The 18,750-nt window shown below is 33.4% G+C and overlaps 1 long non-coding RNA gene across 3 annotated transcripts in view; it reads left to right on the top strand.

The window, feature by feature from the left end:
* Positions 1–9,412, top strand: part of LOC144310133 (uncharacterized) — a 116,501-nt gene extending 107,089 nt beyond the window's left edge. Inside the window, exons 4-5 of one of the 3 annotated variants that reach the window (XR_013375837.1) lie at positions 3,111–3,224; positions 6,777–9,412. This is a non-coding gene — a long non-coding RNA (uncharacterized LOC144310133). Of the gene's footprint in view, positions 1–3,107; positions 3,225–6,776 lie in introns of all 3 variants that reach the window. The other 2 variants (XR_013375834.1, XR_013375833.1) reach the window with 2 other exon arrangements.
* Positions 9,413–18,750: the final 9,338 nt, after the last annotated feature.

Genomic DNA, 18,750 nt, shown 5'->3' with positions numbered 1-18,750 from the left:
TGGTCAAATATTGCTTATTCAGTATATAACATATGCATTTATATTTGGTACAGAACCCAATATTAGTACTATGTAATAAAATCAAGGCAAGGACACATTGCCTTCTAATTTTGATTTACAAACAGATGGTAGATGGCTGAAAAAATAGAAAGGAGCTATTAAAGAAAAACTGGGGAAAATGCTTTCATGAAGTTAAAATCTAGTTTAAAATACTAAAAGTGTGAATGAGTAACAAAATATCATGTAGTAACTGTGGAGATGATGGTTTTATTTGAAGTGGGGGGAGGGAGGAGAAAGCTAGAAGGAGGCAAAAACACAATTTGGCCTAAAATTGAATTTCTCTGATAAGGCATTTCAGAAGCGGCTTGTCTTATTCACTCAGCAGCAAAATAATCATATGCGCTTTAATAATCTTTATTTTACAGGAGTGTGTTGCCAGGGTAACTGAATGTAAGCAGGGGAACAGCACCTTGCAGATCACAAAGGCAAATCTGTGGAAAGAAATTTCACTGAGTTTCTCTTTTCCTCACCAGTGTAATAATGACTCTTATTTTTCCTATACTATTTAATAATCTCACATAAACATTTTTTCCTTTTCCCTTTTCTGTATCTGTTTAAACACAGAAAATAGCATATATCTGGAACTGCCAAGATCAGTGTGCTAAGCAAAAAAACAGATGTTATATCTTTAGCATTTTTTTTTTTTTATGATAGTCACACACAGATAGAGAGAGAGAGGCAGAGACACAGGCAGAGGGAGAAGCAGGCTCCATGCACCGGGAGCCCGACGTGGGATTCGATCCCGGGTCACAGGATCGCGCCCTGGGCCAAAGGCAGGCGCCAAACCACTGCGCCACCCAGGGATCCCTCTTTAGCATTTTTATATAATTACTTTTTTATTGCTGTCTTACCATATCTCCATCCCTCCCAACCTTATTGTTATTTCCTTCTCTCTGTAAACCTGATGATAGTATTCCAAGTAAAGAGGACTTGAGGTGGGAGTTGGTATTTGGCTACATTAATCAAAATTTATTAGCTATGCTTGCCTGCATGAAGATTCTAAACAGGCAAGGATTCCAACTGAAACATCTATCTTTTTGTAAGGGTGTAAATTGAATTACAGCAAATAGAGTGACAAGCATTCAGGCAAACATGCAAAAATAATGTTTTCTATACACTCATGCACACACACACACACACACATATATACACACACATTCGTATACAAGGGAAGAAAAGGAGGAAAGGAAGCAGTGTTAGATTCCTTTAGCTTTCCATTGGGCACTGGAACCTGAATTCAAGCTAGGAAATTGACTGATGTGAAATTAACAAAATCAAAGTTTCCAATGCATTTTCAAAAGAGATTTAATTATTATTAGCATTTTTTCCTAGAGATTATTCTTTCATCCTGGATAAATTTGCATAAATACTTACAATTCATACTAACTAAAGCTACCTTAAAAACAGGTAATTGTAAAAGACCAAGTAAAATTTGAAAAGGCCAAACAAGGCCTTATTAAAATGGCAAATCATAGGGAAAACATTCCACAAAGATTTGGCTAGTACACCTCAAATGTTGAGAAAAGTGAAAAAGGGTCATGTTGAAATAGTAAGATTTTTGATGTTCCAGAAAGAACTTTAAACCCAAACACCACAGTAGTCAAAAGTTGCATTCTCATCAAGTACCACTGAAAATTCTTAAAATTTTAAAACTTAACAAAGTTCATTTGAAATTGTTTCTCCTTATGAAAACTGTTGGCTTAAACTCAGCTCCTAATAATTCATTCTATACAGAGTCAATTCTTTTGGGGCTTTCCTAGAGCCAGTATCTTCCTTGCTATAAAATCTCTATTTGACCTCTTTAATGTTAATTGTTTCTTAAGAGCTTCTAAGTTCCCTAAGCTAACATAGCCAAAACAGAAGATATTTTTCTTTCATTGGGCTCTTGTTTATGTCTTAGATGGAATGTTCTGTGGAAATAAGGTTAGCAGTTTTGGGCATGGAGCAGCATGTCTGTTTTCTTAGGATTTGAGCCATAATTTATCCTTGGTGCATGAAAATCACCAATAACTTTTCATTTTAATTTAATTGTTATGAAAAGAAGCATATGGTTGGCAAATGAAAACATAGCGGTAAGTAAATACTATTCCTTTAGTGATCTCACTTCAGCTATAAACATTTTGTCTTTTTTTTTTTAAAAGATTTTGTTTATTTATTCATGAGAGACACACAGAGAGAGGCAGAGACATAGAGGGAAAAGCAGACTCCCTGTAGATAGCCTGATGTGGGACTCAATCCTAGGATCCCTGGATTATGACCGGAACCAAAGGCAGGCGCTCAACCACTGAGCCACCCAGGTCCCCAGCTTTAAAGATTTTCAAATCCTCTGCTAGCATTTTCTGTTCTTTATTTGATGAAAAATAATTCTTTCCCCTCAACTCCTAAATTTGGTTCAGCTTTGGAACCATGTGTAACAATCTTAAAATTGGGCTCTCCCTGTTTGTCTTAGCTGGAACCCTAAGAGAAAAGATTTCACAGTCATATATGAAAACGTCCTCCAGTTTATACATGAAGAAGAGAGAGAAAACCAGTTATATGATTCTTAAGCTAGTTAATCATGTCAAGCATATAAGCAAAGTGAGAAGCTGAAAATTAAGGAAAAGAAATTTTTGGAGGAGTTGATATGCTTGAGTGTCCCATCACACCTCCAACGGGAAGGAGTACAGATGCGTCTCCCTTCATTAAGGGAGAGAAAGGCTTGAAGGAGATGACTTGGAAAGCTTAGTAACTGACCCCTTAAGAACTTAAGAACTGCTATCTGACTCATGCCTGAAAAATCTAGAGCTTGAGAACTGCTATCTGACTCATGCCTGAAAAATCTAGAGCTTGAGATTGATTGGCAGCTGCTTCAAAGGTATTGTGATGAAGAGGCTATGTTAGGTGACCTACATTCTCAGAGTTTTTTGAAGCAAATGTTACTTAAGTTTATGGCATGAATTAAAGGTAGGCATATGCACAAGAGAGATGATGTAAAGTTGTCTTAGATTCAGAGACTTCCTAAAGGAGCCCATTGATCCAAATGGTGAAGTGAACTGCTATCTTTTCAGGAGCAGTGGGATGAAATAGAGCCCCACCTCTATCAAAGGATCTGCAAATGAGAGTCAAGACACCCTATTTCCCACTGCAATGGCCAGCCTATAGCAGAACTGAACTGGGAAACAAAAGTAACTATAACTTTGAAATTTAAAGTTTTTTTTTTTTTTAAGATTTTATTTATTTATTCATGAGAGACACAGAGAAAAAAAGACAGAGGCACCGGGAGAGGGAGGAGCAGGCTCCATGCTGGGAACCCGCTGTGGGACTCATCCCTGGTCTCCAGGATCACACCCCCAGCTGAAGGCAGAGCTAAACCGCTGAGCCACCCGGGCTGCCCCAAATTTAAAGTTTTTATTACTAGATGAGATATATTCATTGTTGAATATTTTGAGTACTTGTAAATGCACAGAAACAGAAAATCTGCCTTCAATTTCATGCAAGGGTGTGGGAAGCCCCATAGAGTAAATTAAATGTCAAACTGACAGAAAATTTTTAAATTTTTGTATTATACTTAACTTAATGATTTTACGTGTGTGTGTGTGTGTGTGTGTGTGTGTGTAGCAAAATGGTGATCTTGAAAAAAAACAGAAGAGTTGCATGTTGGAAATCATATTACCCATGATCCCTAGCTTATTGTCTCTATCTTTGGAGGCAATATTTCCACCCATTCTACATGATTCTATCCATACTTTAGTAGAAGGTACCAAAGCCAGGCAAACAAGAATAGTAGGCAGGAAGATTTTTGACAAATTGTTTTCTCTGTAATTTTATGTCTTTTCAAAAGCCCTTTTACAGCTTTTCTTGATTTAATATTTTGCTGTGTCTTTCTTCCTTTGTCCAGAGCTGAAATAGGGGTATTAAAAATCAAGGAACCTTGATTAACCTACAAATGGAATCTTACATTACTAAACATCTGAAAGTTAATGGTAGTATCTTTAGAAGGACATGCTCAAGTTCCTAATGTAGTATAATGGATTAAATAATAAAAAATAGCTACTGTAAGCTAATTCAATGTTTTCTAAAGTTTAGTAATCTAAACTTTAGAGTACTTTATATTTTGTCCAAATATATATTATCATTGCTTCCAGTTTCGTTTTTCTAGGGACACTTTGGCATCTGAGTTTTACAGGGCTTAATTGGATTAGACTATACTTACACCTTTTATTGAATTACTTGGTAATGGTGAGGCTCCTTAGAATGAGGAGAGATAATGACAGGGAAGAATGGATAGAAAGTGAGATAGTAGTAGACAGATGTTAGAAAAAAGTAGTAATAAAGTGAAAACAACATAGAGCTCTTTGGAAAGTATATGGTAAAAAAAAAAAACTGGAAGTCAGTGCTAATGATGTGGGCATGGACAAAGGAGAAATGATGTCTTCATAAGTTAGATCTCATTAAAGCTTTTTAGGTTGATCCCATAATGCCCTCTACAAAAAAAAAAAAAATACTCTTTTTCTTGACCTTAACATGAATTGTGTATCTTAATTCACACTAAGAAATCAGTATATTTTCTAAAAGTCTCTCTCTTACATATACAAACATGTATTCACACACAAACTTACAGGGTAAAATGCAATTTTTAAATATAGTTGGTCTCAAAGCTCTTATACTAAATAATTCTCTTTTTTCTTTCAAGATTTCATTTAAATTCAAGTTAGTTAACATATAGTGTAGTATTAGTTTCAGGAGTAAATTTAGTGATTCATCAGTTGCATTTAATACTTATTGCTCATTATAACAATTACCTTCCTTTTAATGTCCATCACCCATTTACCCCCTCCCTCTTACCTCCCCTCCAGCAACCCTCAGTTTGTTCCTTATAGTTAAAAGTCTCTTATGGTTTGCCTCCTAAATAAATAATTCTTATTAGTTGAATGAGATTTTACTTATCATTTATACAGTGATTTATATTATAATCTATGTAAATATGAGCGTTTTTTTCTCTGATGTTCATTTGTTCTATACAAATATGTGTGTATACAAACATTTGTGTTTATTGGGGTGCTTGCATGGCTAAGTGGTTGAGCATCTGCCTTTGGCTCCAGTCATGATCCCAGGGTCCTGGGATCGAATTCCACATCAGGCTCCCTATGGGGAGCCTGCTTCTCCCTCTGCCTATGTCTCTGCCTCTCTCTCTCTGTCTCTCACAAATTTTTTTTTAATTGTATTTAGTATAAAATTTAGTTGATGCAGACATTACTAAAAATTGTCATTGAAATACATTATTAAGGAAATTGTCTTTATTAAACATTGGTAGCTGTGCTCATAATTTTATTTCTAGTCTCAGCTCGGCCATTTAATCTGTGAGACTTTAGGGCGGTCACTTACCTTTCCAAGTGTCTTCTATATCTCACCTGTAAAGTAGAGTAATTCTTTCCCTGCTTAAACAATAGAGTTACTGAAAAAATTCAAGATAGGGAAATACATAAAGGGTAATATATATCTATGTAGATATTTCTTAATGATATTCTTTTTCATTATTATGATTTTAAATGCACAAAAGTATCTAGTTGTGCTTCCTCCTTCCCATTGCTGAAAATTGTTGAGTATAGATATATTTTAAGTCAATAAGAGGATTTATTAGGTATCACAACTAAAGGCAAGTCATAAATTTGAGGGGAAAACAGAAATTTCAGTTTTTATTCATTCAGGAGAATGGAGTCAAAGTTGTTAGAATACGGACATAAGAAAGAAGGAGTCGTATTTTGAAGAAGGCTGAAAGAACTTTGAAGAGCTTTCCTGAATATTCTGTTTAGACATCTTAACCTGCATTTTGGCTTTTGGATAACAGACCTTGCATCTCAGTAGGAGAATAAATCAAAATCCTTTAAAAAAAAAAAAAGAATAAAAACAAATGCACTATGCTTTCTTCTTATGGAACCCACACACATCCATAGAAATGTGTTAAAGAGGATAAGAAAATAAAATAAAAATAAAGAGGATAGAGCCTCTAGGACTAGAAATGAGAATAATGTAATTCATCAAAAATAAAATATGCAAACTCTTAAGAGCAAGTTTGGGGCTAGGACTAAGCCTGAAACCTAGTTCATTTAATTCAGTGGAAATAATGAATTAAATAAAACAATGGAAATAACTTTTAGAAACAGTATAATACTAACCCCGAGAATCCCTCTCTCCCTCCCTTTACTACCCTTTCTGAATCCCAAGCGTTGGAAGATATTTGAGTAATTTGATGTTAGTGAACTGATGGGCAGGTTATCCTCTTGGTTATGGTTTCAGCCCAGTGTCATACGTGATAGCAAAAATATGTTAAACCTTCCAAATAGAACACAGATCAGAAACAGGGATACATGACTTCTTGAGACAGCAAGCATCTGTCCAGTTCCCAATTGTAAGAGTTATAAACTTATTAGACTTTTGATGTGAAGTTAGAAAACAAGACAAGGACCTCTGATATGCTAGATCAGAAACAAAATTTTTTAATTAAAAGAATTATATATTTTTATTTCCTTAGCATATACCCTGTTTATAATGCTCCTTCCTTTGTTGGAAAATAATATAGGCTTATAGGACTTTCTTTTTCCCTGCAAATTAACTTAGGGCATGTATGTACAGGCCAATGAGGAAAACCTGGTAAATAATCCTCTTCCTATTTTAAAAACTATTTCATCATTAATATTAATTAATACTTTACAGTATCTTTTTTGTGAATAATTTAGGAAGTATTTTCCAAAGGATAAGACAGAGAGATACCACCTCACACCAGCGAGAATGGGGCAAATTAACAAGACAGGAAACAACAAATGTTGGAGAGGATGCGGAGAAAAGGGAACCCTCTTATACTGTTGGTGGGAATGTGAACTGGTGCAGCCACTCTGGAAAACTGTGTGGAGGTTCCTCAAACAGTTAAAAATATACCTGCCCTACGACCCAGCAATTGCACTGTTGGGGATTTACCCCAAAGATACAAATGCAATGAAACGCCGGGACACCTGCACCCTGATGTTTATAGCCCAATGGCCATGATAGCCAAACTGTGGAAGGAGCCTCGGTGTCCAACGAAAGATGAATGGATAAAGAAGATGTGGTTTATGTATACAATGGAATATTACTCAGCTATTAGAAATGACAAATACCCACCATTTGCTTCAACGTGGATGGAACTGGAGGGTATTATGCTGAGTGAAGTAAGTCAATCGGAGAAGGACAAACATTATATGTTCTCATTCATTTGGGGAATATAAATAATAGTGAAAGGGAATATAAGGGAAGGGAGAAGAAATGTGTGGGAAATATCAGAAAGGGAGACAGAATGTAAAGACTGCTAACTCTGGGAAACGAACTAGGGGTGGTAGAAGGGGAGAAGGGCCGGGGGGTGGGAGTGAATGGGTGACGGGCACTGGGGTTTATTCTGTATGTTAGTAAATTGAACACCAATAAAAAATAAATTTAAAAATAAATTTAAAAAATAAATTAAAAAAAAAAACTATACAGAAAAAAAAACAAAAACAAAGGATAAGACAGATATGTTCCATGAAAAACAAGACTTTGCGACCTGGGAAATTATTTCTATGTTTCGTTTAGATAAAAGAAACTCCCATTGTTTAATGCCTTCAGTTTGAATTCATATTTCTTGAGCTTTGATTTATCTTGTTAGGAGGATATATCATTGACTGAGAGAAAAGCAAGTCTTTATTAATACGATTATACTAACCTTTATGATATAAACCATCTACTAATTTTAGAGATGATTAACAGATATTAATAAGAATGTAATTGCAAGTCTGAGTTGCAGTTCAAATCTCTAGTCCTCATTATACTAGGCCATATGCACTGGCAATTGTGGTTTTCTGTTGCTATTGGGTTTGAAATGGTTGCTGACTACTGTAGGATCCCATGTACTTTGAGGGTGGATTTTGGCATGACCTACTTCAATATAATTCTTATTAGTAACTTCATTGAAGTGTTAAATGATAAATCCTTTGAAATTTTTTCTTTTGGTAATCCAACTTAACTATATTATGAAAATAGTAATAGATTTCTAAGGAGGCAAGAGGGGTTTGTGTATGTGTGTGTGTTAGCCTTTAGTCTTCTCAAGAGCAGATAATTTGGGGTTCTTTCTGTCTCTAGGATTATTATTTAAGGATGTAGTTGATACTTTCCTATGTAAAATAAGGATTTGTGAGAATGCTTTTTCATTTCAGGGCATGTATATAAAATTCACATATCACAAGACTTTAATGATTCAGTTTTTTACACTAAAGCAGAGTAATAACACATCTTTTTCCCCTAAAAAGTATCATGATATGGATGATATATTCCAATTGTGATAAATCATGTCAGAAATAAAATAATTTGTCTCTAAACTTTAAGTGTATTTACACCTAAATTTTGAGACAGTGGAATTCATTTAATATTTTTTAAGTGATTGGCTAGCATGTTCCCCATTGAAAGCAGAGATAGCTATAGCTAATTACAGACTACCAAACCTAGGGAAGTTTTATAGATTGTTACAGCTGAAAAGGAATATAAAGAAGGAACACTAACTAAATTGTACAAAGAAATGAATTTTCATCATTATAACCAACAGTTTGTTTCTGACTGCCTTCTCTTCTCCACCTCCCTATTTCCCTGTACATGTTTCCATTTAGGAGAAGTAGTGAATATTTTTATGATTTTTTTCTCTAACCAAGATCCATTTTCTATTAAGTGAACAATGAGGTGACAACATAGTTGTACTAATGTAGTCTTACATGGTGGAGATTCTTTAGCTGTCATGGCTATAGAGAGTCTGCTTTTTTAAAAATCTCCTTTAGCTGGGGAAGAATTAACTCATAATTTACTTTAATTTTCACAAGGAAAGGTAAAAGTTTTTATTTAAATAAGCCATCATATGTTCAACAACTTAAATTAGATGATTTACTTTTTCCTGTCATGGTAACCCAGATTCATATGTCTTTGAAATGGAAACTGTCCTAACCCCATAACCTCAACATCACTGCGAGTAAAACTCGTTCTAATTATGACTGTATAGTGTGCACATTAGCATTGCTAATCAGCTTACTGCAGTGGATTTGTATCCTCAATACTGAGGTTCATAGAATGTCCATTGACATAATTGAGCTCTATACCAGTGCCTAGATACTAGTGTTTTTAAACCACAAGTCTGAAATTCATAATGCATACTACAGTGTGTGGAAAAGACTTTAAACCATGTATAATCTTGGTCACTAACTTGAGTTTCCATACAGTTTTATTTATCCAAAATGTTTGTGGTACCTAATACTGTATTCCACTGGATCTTTAGCTTAAAAAAATAAAAAAAATAAAAAAAATAAAAACTTGAGCTCACTTATTTTGCTGTATTTGTTTCTTTTTTGAGTGAGAGGTAATAATCTCTTCTGGAAGAAGATTTCTTTGTCTATATTAAAGAATGTCTGATAATTTCTAGAATTCACTTTCAAATTCTGCATGAGATCATGATTGTCACAAATGAGTATTAATTAAATGTCCATTGGGTTCTTTACATTATACTAGGTTTTGCAAAGATTCCACTGAAGATAGATAATAGTATATAACATTCAGGGGTGGGCTAAGGTGTAAAAGGGAGAAGATTCATGTGAATACAATTTCATACATATATAAAAATGAAGAAAATAGTAATATAATTGGATCATATGTATATATTTTAGCAAATATATGATATACTTTAGTGCATATGAACAGGGCAGAAATATGAAAGATGTATATGAATAATTTATATATTTCTGGAGAGTGAAACAAATCCTTATATAAAATATTCCTCAAGTTGATGAATTATCAAGAATAAAGCAGAATATAATAGCAGTAAATGATTAAGAATCATCTTATGAAAAAAATTATCGCTGCACACATATGACACTGCTTTCTTTAGTGGAAAATACAGTAAAGTATAACTCTTGAAAGAAAAGAATTTAAGATGTTAAAAATGTTTACTCACCCAGGCTATACTGTATTTCCCCAGAAAATGCACTATTAACATAGACTCGTTTTCCAAAAGCTACAAAATATGCAAGGAAACAGCCAATATGAATAAGTGTCAGTAGACCCCAAAAGATTTTTGCTCCAATGGCTGTAAAATGACATAAGAAGATTTTCATGTTAAAAAGACGACTGAAAAATCCATATGTGGAAAACAGAAGAAAAAGGCTGAAGGGAAGATTATCATGACTACTGTAGTAACCAATGTGAGAAAATTATACTAACCTAAATGAAGTTCATAAAACATAAATTCACAAATTTATAGTGAGAGATTGCAGAAATAAAAGTTTGAGAAAAAGAATTAATGAAGAAAAGGAATGATGATAAAAAATATCCATTCAAAAAAAAAATATCCATTCATTTAAGGGGTCATTCCACACACATTTATTACATTACTGCTCTTTGCCCCCACAACACTGCTAGGGGATATATGAAGAATAAAATGATTTATAAGAGAATTCCTGGGCAGGGAACTTAGAATTAACTTGAAAATCCTCCCACTACTAAACATCCAGAAATGGTAAATAAAATGCAACAGATTTCCTTTTGAATGTTTAGCTGTGCTTAGGAGAAAGTAAGGAAAATCCTTAAGACCTATAAATGGAGAGGGTTTAAAAAATAGAGTCATAAGCATGAGTAACATGGGCTACCCTGGGCATGGTGGGTATATGGGAAAGGTTGAGGGAATATCCTGGCCTCAGGTTATAGATTTAATAGCCAATCACAATTAGGAGACAAGATCTGGAGCCTACACAATGAAGGGAGTTAGAACTGACATCAGTTTGCAGGAACCTTTAGGCGTTTTATCAAAGAAAAGTTTGTGTGTGTGTGTGTGTTGTTGTTTTTTAATCTCTCTAGGATAGGCAGAATACAGGAAGATTTTTTTCTCAACGTGGACTCTATGTCTAAATGGAAAAAAAATTTCTAACCATAGACATACATTTTTTTAGATTTGAGGTTTTAAATCAATACTTCTTACATGCCATATGCTGAGAAAGCAATGAAGTAGTAAGTGAATGTGAATACTCCCTAGGTGCCTTACAAGAAACTAAAATAAAAGCCATTCTAGAAGGATGCACCCTCATCCCAGGCTATACTGTATTTCCCCCCAGAAAATGCACTATTAACATAGACTTATTTTCCAAAAACTACAAAACAGCCAATATAAATAAGTGTCAGTAGACCAATATATACCAGGATTAGCCTTTATCAACTTCAGATAATTAATAGAGAATGTAAATAGAAAAGTATAAAATATTTTCAACAAAGCATCAAAACATAAAAGCAGAATACCTAAAAAGGAAAAATTTGGCCAGCTAAGAGAGAATTAACAATCAGAAGCTAGATCAGAAATTACCCTAGAAGTAGTACAGAGTTGTAGAGATAGAAACTGTGGAGTTTCATAGATATGGCAAATAAAATGAGAAGATCCAACATACATAGAATAGGAGTTACGGATGGAGACCATAGAGGAATGAAGGAGACATACTATTTGATGAAGAAGTTTTCCCAACAGTTAAGCACCTAAATTTCTGTATGAAATACTTAAACTTTAAGTATCTGGAATAGCTTCTCTTTTCCTGACTGTCTCATGATTGATATAATTTCATCTGAGCTATTAAGAATGAGAGCATAATAAAATCATTTTAAAAACAAGAACTGAAAGATTTCATTCACTTATAGATGCTCTGAAAGAATTGCTAAGGAATACTTCAAGTAATAGGAGAATGAGCCTAGAAGGAAGAGGGCATTATGCTGAGTGAAAAAAGCCAATCTCAAAAGGTCATATGAGGTGTGATTCCACTTAGACACCATTTTCAAAATTACAGGATTATAGTGAAAGGAGTGCATATTAATGGTTGCCAAGGGGTAAGAATGGTGGTTGGGGAAGGACAGAGAGGGGTAACTGTAAAGCACAAGAGAGAACTTGGTGATAACAAAACACCCTGTTTCTTAATTGCAGTGGTGGTTGCCTGAATCTTCACATGATAAAATGGCATAGAACTGTACACACACATTGTACCAGTGCAAACTTTCTGGTTTTGGTATTTCTGCCATAGTTATTTAAGATGTAACCATTGGGAGAAACTGAAACATGGGACCTTCCTGTATTATCTTTGCAACTTCTTTGAATCTATAATGATTTCCAAAGAAGTTTTTTAAAAAGGAAAAATAAAAGTGAAACTGAAATACCGGACAATAATGCCATGTAAGAAGGAAGAAAATTTTGCCTTGAGTGACAAATTCCTTGTATTATTTGAGAAGATGATATATTGATTGCTATTATATTTTAAGTCCATTTTCCATAGTAAAAGCTTAAATGTATCCATTAAAATGTAAAATTACAATGTTATTTCTAAACATATAAAGAAATGAAAAAGGACAGAATAAATAAAACTTAGGAGATGAATTTTATTTCTAGCAGTGGGGTTAACTAGGTACTAACACCAACTTCCCACCAAAAACAATTAAAAATGTTAAATAAGAGTTAATTTAATTCTATCCATGAATTGGTAAGAAAATATGAGGAATTCAAGCCTAAAACTGAGTGGAAGCAAGAACCTAAGCCAAGTAAGGAGTCAGCTTTCACCTTGAAGACATTTACTGAATTGGGTTGAACCTTTGGTTTTTGTGTTTCCAAGGTAGAAGGAATAGTAGTCAAAATTCAGGAACTACTCAAATAAATATCTCCTTAAAACTGAGAACACAGACTAGAACTGTAAGGAGGATACAAAGTGATTGGAATTAAAAGTTGGATTCCCTCTAATCTTCAGAAAGAAATATTGGATATTTAGATATTTATTACATTTAGGCTATGGTGAGGTAGGTAGGTATGCAAAAATTTATATGGAATTACTAAAAGAAAAATAATAGGTAATATAAATATTTTTTTAAGTTTGAAGAACTGTATAAATTTCACATAGACTTTAAGGAAAAAGCTGTACTGGAGATAAAGACAAGCTACTACATAAGTATAAAATTTTCAGCTCACTAAGAAGATACTTTTCTAAGTGTACATTATAAGAGGGTGTAAAAGTAAATAAAACAAAAATTGACAAACTTATAAGGAGAAATAGATTCACCAATCTTTTTCATAAGCATTTAACACATCTCTCAGTTTTTGCAAGATCTATCTAATACTAATAGGCTGATTGCTATATCTACACATTAAAATTAAGAGCTAGTCATACTTTATATTTTATGGATACTCCTTTTTATTCATTCAATATTTAATATAAACAATTTTTAATTTAAAAAACTGTCAAGTTTACAGCAGAAAAAGACAAGTTCTAAGAAAGCAAATAAAAATATTAAATTCAAAATAATATAGAAATGTACTCAACTATTAGCTTTCAGAGATGTAAAATACAGTGAACTTATCAGATCAGTAAACAGTGTTGTCAGATTTTTTAACCTACATTTTGCTTATAAGAGGCATAGTTGACACATTAAGAGACAAATTAGAAGTAAAAAAAGATGTGAGGCAAACATTAATAAAAAGAAGACTAACACACTGATATCAGATGCAATATTTTTAAGGCATAAACTTTGTTATACTACAAATTAAAAATGAAAGACTCCAAATAAATATAAAAAAGGTTGTATGCACCTATTAACAAAGTCACAAATTATATATAGCAAAAATTGACAGAATTACAATAAAATGACAAATCTATAGTCCCGACTGGAGACATAATACACTTCCCTGAATAATTGCTCAAGCATACAAATTATTAATAAGGCTAGAAAGAATTTGAAGAAAACAATTAACAATGTAATCTAATGGGTAGATTTATGCAATGATTCTAATATTTGTGAATTACTTTTCACATAAATATATAACATTTGTAAGGAGTTGCCATAAACTAGGGCACAAAGAAGTCTTAACAAAAGCTGAAAAAAAAATCAGGATCATACTACCTGTAATCTATAACCCACAAAATTAGAAATTAGAAAAAGATAATTTAAAACATCCCTTAACCTTGGAAATTTAAAAATAAACTTCTTAAACTCATGGGTCAGAATAAAAATTGCAATAGAAGTTTGAAAATTTTTGGAATGACACAATAATAAAAATGTACCATTTCAAAGCTTGTGAGATGAAGGTAAGGAAGTACTTAAAGGAAAAGTTATAGATAAATATCCAACTAGAAAAACAGGGAATAAACTGAAAGAAAGTAAAAGGAAGGAAATAAAGAGCTGAAATTGAGGAATTAGAAAATATAGAATAATAAGATTGTTCTTGGAAGAGACTAGTGTAATACATAAACATGAAACAAAGCTAATTAAGAAATCCACAAATAATCAGTATTAGAATGAAAAAGGAGTCAAGAGCTACCGATGCATTAATATTTAAATACATAAGGGAATACAGTTTTTAGTCAAGAGTTACCTAGCTCTGTTCCCCTGGAAAGCTGTTCCCTCTGTTCCCCTAGAATTGCAAATAATAATTGAGATTGACTTTTGGAATGTGACCTATGTTTATGCCAGGCACCAATGCTTATGGTAAAAGTGACACTTGATGAGTAAACCACATTGGCCTGGGAGGGCTGTAAATAAGCTATTAGAAAACCATAGCTTTAAACTTCCCTGAAAACCTTGGTGACTTTAAGCTGTATCTGTAGAATTATGAAAGAAAATATTAATGACCCCTGTACCCATCCAGTGTGATTTTGTTCCTTCATATCTGAGATTAGCTTCTGTTTGGTGGCCTATTGTGAAGAATACTCCTATTGAAGAAAAATGCCTGAATTGTCCTGCCAATCTAATGTATATCCTGGCCTGAACTCTGTTAAAAGAATTTATGTCAAGAATGTTCAATAGTAGTTATGTGAATCTAACTGTTAGTTAAGCTCAAGAAACTTCCCTCTTGTGGGCATAAATTATGGCAATAAAGTTGAAAACTTAGCTGAAATGGATAATTTCCCAGAAAAATAAAACTTGTCCAAATTGACTCAAGAGCAATTAGGAAACACAAATAGAACTATAACTCTATAAGAAATTAATATACCTCTAACCTATTAAGAAGTTAAATTAAAAAAAAAAGAAATTAAATTTTTTGTTCGCTGAAAGAAATAAACAGTGAAAATATATTCCAGAGACAGGGAAATCATTTTGTTAACATGTAATAAAGGCAGAAATGCTCATGATAGAGAAAATCCATCTATAGGTACTACCCTAAGGAAACTCTCATATATAAGCACACAGAAATGTATAAGTATATTCATCATAAGAGTGAATAATTGGAATTCTCCATCAAAAGAATAAACAAATCTGTGATGAATGTAAAAGAATATTACACAGCTAATGAATGAACTATAGCTGTTTGCATCAATATAAACAAATATGGAAAACAATGTAGGACAAAGTAAGCCAAAATGTACTATTTACATTGGGATGTCATTAATGTTTTAAAATGCTGAGTTAGTTATATATGTAATAAAAGTATAAAAACATGCATGGGAATTGAGGATAAGTTACTCCTACTAGGGGAAAGGTTTGGAATGGAGAGAACTGTGCAAGTGCTTCAGTTTAATCTCTAATGTTTTATTTCTTCAGTTGGGTGCTGGTTAAATTTATCTTAATTTTTTGAGAAACATTAAATATTTTATTTAAAAAGGTATGTAAGTTGAAATACCAATTTTAATGTACTTAAATTACAGCAAGGGCTCTAAGATGATAATAATTCATGTTACAAGACCTTACATAATCACCAAAAGGATAGTAAAAAGAATAGCTATTGCAAAATTAAGGTAAGTGGACAATGCCTTCTCTGTTACTGTGATAAAGTTTCATGGAGAGGGAAGCACTTCATCTAGATAAAATTCTAATTGATTTGTTTTTAGGGTTCTATTTTGTCCTTTTCCTTTCACTATGTATTTAGTGAAATCCCTGTGGCATATCCACAAAAAGGTTTAGTTGGCAAAGCATGGGGTGTGTTTGAAGCAAGGCAAGTAGATTAATTTAAAAGGGGCAATGGATTTGTGAAGCAAATAGTGGACATTAAGGATATATGGGGTAAGATTGTTATAGATCTTGAATGTCTAGTATAGAAATTTAGACCTTATTCTTTAGTCTGTTGTTGTTTTTCCAGTTTTTCTATTTAGCCATGATTCATTTACATTGTGACAAAGCAGGATACGTTTACATCCTGATGAAACACATGACTAGGAAAAAAGTTTCACAAAAGTATGCACCTGCTTGAAAATCCTGTTGTTAGCAAATGGGATGCAATTGAATGCCTTCAAATAGCAAAGTGAAATGTAAACAAAAAACATCTCACCATAGTTTGCAGTCTACTTTAAAGTGAAAAGATTCTGGATTTAGGGAGACCAAGTAAGAAGCTGTTGCATATGACTAGGCATAATGGTCTTTATCAGTTTAGAGAATTGTGAAGGAAGATTTAGAAGATCTTAACATCTTTCAGAGCCCAAATAAGATTTTATTACCAAGAGTATTAGAAACTTTAACAAAAATGTAAGAATAAGGCATCTGGTCTTTGTCCTGAGGTATTTGAATTCTCACGACACATGGTGAAGGGACAGATTGTGACCCACATATGGGGTTGGTGGTCTGAATTTATGTTAAAGAAAACACCAGTGATTTCTAAGAAAAGTACTGAAAACATGAGGGCATTTACTTGGGGTCCTGATGTGAAGCTAAAGTTAAGCAATTTGGCAAATGGTGGCAATATGGATATTGAAAACTAGCAAGGTGAAATAGACTGTGTATAGACACTGGTCATTGATTAAGTAAGGGCAAGTAAATGAATAAATGTGAATTGGATGGGAATTGGGCTATGGTATTAAAGTAGCCTTACTTTAGAGTAAAACGCAGGAATAAAAGATGCAAGACATTTTTCTAATTCAGTAGGAAATAAGACTTAAAAACAATTTCTGAGAGAAAATACAGAACAACCATGGTGTCAATTATAGAACTGAGTCTGAAGCAGTTTATAGGGAGGGATATTTTATAACAGCATGCTGATGATTTTGTTTCCTAATATTGCAGAAGAGTAGAAAAGAGTAAGAACAAGAAACCAATGTCACCTTTTACACCAAAGCTGTTTCACTTGTAAAAAATATGATAAAACATTTCTTTGTCAAAAGAGAAACTGTACTTAGGGGCACCTGGGTGGCTCAGTTTGTTAAGTGTCTGCCTTTGGCTCAAAGTCATGATCCCAAGGTACTGGGATCAAGTGAGGCTCCCTGCTCAACCGGGAGCCTACTTCTTTCCCTCTCCTGCTCACTCATGCTGTTTCTTACTATCCCTCTCTCAAATAAAATATTTTTTTTTAAAAAAAAAGGAAACTATAATTTTAAATTGGCTAAATTTTATTTTGGAGTATCTTCAAATCTTTAAGATGATGCTTCTAACTTGGTTTCTGTTTTGTTTTGTTTTGTTTACTTCTTTCTGCCCAAGCCTATCGCCTTTTTTAAATCAATTTTTTAAAATTTTGAGATAATCACAGATTCACATTCAGTTGCAAGAAATAATATAAGGAAATCCATATACCCTGTCTTCAGTTTCCTTCAGTGGCCATATCTTGCAAAACCAGAGTACCATATCACAACCAGGATGCTGATATTGAGACACTCAGCACACAGAATATTTCCATCACTACAGGGAGCCCTCATGTTGCCTTGTGTATAGTTAGACATGCTTTTCTCCTGCCTCCAACCCTCCCGAACTCCTGGAACCACTGGCAGGAATGAAAATAGTTCAACTACTTTGGGAAAATAGTTCAACTACTTTGGCAGTTTCTTAGAAACATGCACACTCACATCATGTGATCAAGACTTTTTTTTTAAGATTTTATTTATTTATTCATGAGAGACAGAGAGGGGCAAAGACACAGGCAGAGGGAGAAGCAGGCTCCACGCAGGACCGAGGACCCCAGGATCATGCCCCAAGCTGAAGGCAGATGCTCAACCACTGAGCCACCCCAGGAATCCCATGATCAAGACATTTTATCCTCAGATGCTATAAGTGTTTGTGTATAAGTCTTTGTATAGACTATCTAAAAGAAAAAGAAATATATGGCTATACAAAGATACATATTCATAGCAGTTATATTTATAATTAAAAAATGGAAACCAAAAATATGCCCATCAATAGATGAATGGATAAATACCTTTGGTATATCAAAACAGTAAAATACCACATGGCAATAAAAGTAAATACTGATTGCACAGTACTATAGAAAAATAATTATGATGAGTGAGTGAATTCAGGCAAGAAAGAATATATATTGTTTCATTCATAAAATAGTCTAGAAAATCCAAACCAATCTAGGACAGAAAACAAATCTGAGGTTGCCTGGGGATGAGGGTGGGGGTAGGGAAGGGCGGGAGAGAGGGATTATCAAGGAGCATAAGGAAATTCTAGTTTTCTGAGTGAGGCATATATTCATTATCTTGATTATGATGATGGTTTCACAGGTACATTCATAGGTTATAACTTACAAATTTTACACTTTAAATATGTTGTTTATTATACTGTAATAAAGCTATTACAACAAACGATATACATTCAAAAACTGGAGAATGATTTAATTATGTTATATAAAAGTAAATTTTGAACACTGTAGCTTTTAGAAATCATGTTTTTGAAGAGTAGTTAATGTCAACAGAAAATGCTCATAATATTCAGAGATGAGTGCAGTTCTGATTT

The sequence above is a fragment of the Canis aureus genome, unplaced genomic scaffold (assembly GCF_053574225.1).
Source record: "Canis aureus isolate CA01 unplaced genomic scaffold, VMU_Caureus_v.1.0 ptg000453l_RagTag, whole genome shotgun sequence".
Classification (NCBI taxonomy): domain Eukaryota; kingdom Metazoa; phylum Chordata; class Mammalia; order Carnivora; family Canidae; genus Canis; species Canis aureus.
Note: the sequence above shows the minus strand (reverse complement) of the source record. Positions and strands in the feature narration are given on the sequence as shown.